The sequence below is a fragment of the Cyprinodon variegatus genome, unplaced genomic scaffold, assembly GCF_000732505.1.
Source record: "Cyprinodon variegatus isolate N-32 unplaced genomic scaffold, C_variegatus-1.0 Scaffold970, whole genome shotgun sequence".
NCBI classification, from domain to species: domain Eukaryota; kingdom Metazoa; phylum Chordata; class Actinopteri; order Cyprinodontiformes; family Cyprinodontidae; genus Cyprinodon; species Cyprinodon variegatus.
In genome coordinates, this window is record NW_015151423.1 from 35,021 (window position 1) to 38,248 (window position 3,228).

Here is a 3,228-nt window from a genome sequence, read left to right on the forward strand (position 1 = left end):
CTTCTTGACCTTACTTAAATTGCAATAGTTCAAACCTTCAACTATTTTAAACACGTTTTATTTTGACAGACATTTAATCAATTGTTACAGTAAAACCGACCTACAGATTTAGGTCAGGTGCATCCTCTGACCTTCACACCTTTGTCCTAATTTGATGTGGATTGTGTTTTCTGGCTTCAGTTGCAACAAGTGCGCCATGAATTATTTATAATCCATTGGATCCGTGACCCTTTTTATAACCAGTAGCACCTCAGTTAATTCCATGTTTTCAGAGTAACTTCTGGACCATGGGGTCTGCAACCTGTGGCTCTTTGGACCCTCAATGGCTCTTAACAGATTAAGTATTATAAAGAACCCACTAATGGTTTTGAATATATTCCAAGAACAAATTCCATTCTCAGACGCTTTTTCAGATTTTTACAAATAACATTTGATTTTAAATTTCACAGCAGAAGGATTTTAGAAAACTAGAAACATTCTTTAAGATCCATATTTCTTGTCATTAGCTTAAAAAGTTTTTTTTTTCTTCCAGAAAATATCTGTTGAGGAAAATCATCTTTCCTCTTTAGGAAATATTTTTGTTTTGTCCTAACTTTTAACCCTGTAAACCAAAACCATTAAATAAGCGACATACATTTTTAACACTTTTTAACACATTAAACATTCTGGCAACTAAAAAACATATTTTTTGCATAATTGAAGTTAGAGATGTTATGTGTTTCATTTGTGATACATGATTGTCTGCTTTTGATACCAAAGGCTTCTTATCAAACCTGACTTCAAAATACAATATGGCTGCCTTGAACACTAAAACTTATTTACAGCAACAGTTAATGACACATTGCCAAAGTGTTAGAAAATAGCAGAGAAATACCAGTAGCCTACTGCTAAATGTACGTAACTTCATCGCTTTTTGAACTTGATGCTGAGATGAATTTAAGGTGGGTTGAAACCAATCTCTCAGATTAAACTTTAGAGGTAAACTAAACTTCTTTTCCCCTTTCGTCCACTTCATCTCAGTTCGTTTGTTTGCATTTACTTTGCAAATATTTAATACCAACATTTCCTCAGAGCATTACAGCAGAGATCTATTGCTAGAACGGCTGTATTTGATGAGATTACAGCCTAATACTCCTTTGAATACTCCCAGTGTGGGATGCTTCCTTTCAGCTCATGTAATAATGGCCTACTGTTTCCAGCTGGCAGATTTAAGCGGGAAGTGTGTCTCCAGCCCCCATGGGTGGTCGATAAAAAAAAAAAAAAATCTAACTTTCTTCATAAAATAAAATATTCCAACATTTGTGATCTATATTATAGTTAAATTTATTCTGGAGAATTGAAATGAAAAAATGTGGCACTATATGAAAGATCTCTGGTTCCCTCTAGTGTCTATAGAACCATGTCCTGCAGTGACATGGACAGTGAAACCACTGTGTTTAAAATGTGGAATCTACAAGAATACTTTTGGAGATCATGGTTTCTTTGGGGTTTAAATTCATAGTTAGTTTTGCACATATTAGGTTACTCAAAGCACTGAAACAAACTGACATAAACCAAAAAATTAGTTTCTTCTTGTTTCACTTCAGCTATTTCAGTTTATTTTTCCTACCAGTTTTTCTTTAACATATAAGAGCAGGTTTGGATGAGGGGGATTTTTTTTTTATTTCCTTGAAAAACTTCTCATTTACTTTCTGCATTATTTTCCATCTGCATCTTTGAGCACAATCCAGCTTAAATAGTCACATTAAACATGATTACATCCCTGGTCGTCTAGTGGTTAGGATTCGGCACTCTCTGCCGGTCACAGAATGTTTTAGAGTCAGGGATGCATAGGGCTTTGAATCCCACAGACAGTCACTCTGGTTCCCTGAGCAAGACCTTTAACCCCACACTGCTCCCTGGGCGCCCCACAATGGCAGCCCACTGCTCCCCAAGGGGATGGGTTAAATGCAGAGAAGTAATTTCCCTCTGGGATTATTAGAGTATACAAGATAAAACTTTATTGCGCATCTCTGGTGTTTCTGCTATTCTTCACATATCTATTTCTGTAAAAATGTTCACAGCTGTTATTGATTTTTTTTATACTCCAGATATAGAGTATTTATATTGTAAAAACAGTGTAAAGAACAATACTTTATTTTCTTTTCTTATATTTATACTTTCTAAGGTCCATATTGTGTGACCACTTCTGCTATTGCCTCATGCTGTTGTAACACCACAATTTCCCCATTGTGGAACAATAAAGGGATTTTCTTTTCTTTTCTATTCTATTCTATTCTATTCTATTCTATTCTATTCTATTCTATTCTATTCTATTCTATTCTATAAATATACCCAAACTTCTCACTTCACTCTCCACAGTTGTTTCCCTGGTTTTGAGCATGTTTCTAAATAGTTCACAATAATTTTGCAGTGCTGTTGTAGACATGCAATTGCATAAAAATTGTGTGACTTTGGTCTCTGAAAGTTACCATAAAAACAAATGTTTTCCCCTAAAGAGATAGTAATGTTCCTCTTTTTTCAATAGGTGGCGCTGTGGTCAGAAGTTTCCAATCTTCCATAATCAGCATGAGCATAAATACTTTGAACAGTACTTTTTTCAGATGTGGAATAACAGAACAACTCCATTAATTTTCTTAAAATATGCAAATAAGTTTGTATTTTCTGTGTTTTCACTGTTTTTTTTTTTTTTTTAAACTACCTAATACTGAATATATCCTCAGTATTTCCACCATATTCCCCCATCCATTAACAAGATAATGGCTTTATTGGATTTCAGAGCTCCATTCTTTGCAGGTCGTTTCAGTGTTTTGACTGTTGGGCTCTTTTATCCTTTCCAAAACCAGCAGTAATGTGTAATTTAGCTTTTGTTTTATCTCAAATATTTTTTTAAAGGGCACCTGGCTTCTCCATGTGGGTGGCTCCAAAAGGTGGGTGTTGACTTTGGCAATGTGAAAGCAGGCTTTCTGCCAGACCTTGGCAAACTGGTGACACATCTGAACAACTTGTACTTGCATACAATCCTCTGGCGCCACATCAGCGTCCGAGCGGAAAGTTTTTTGGAGCTTCTTATAAAAGCTATGATTTGTTCAACCTCTGCAGTATTTCTTAGTGTCCTTTATATACAAAAAAAAAAAAAAAAAAAAACAATCCAAAAGTTGTCCATTTATTTATTATTCCTAAGAGGCCTTATACAGATAAAATTTACAGCGCAATCAATAAAATTAA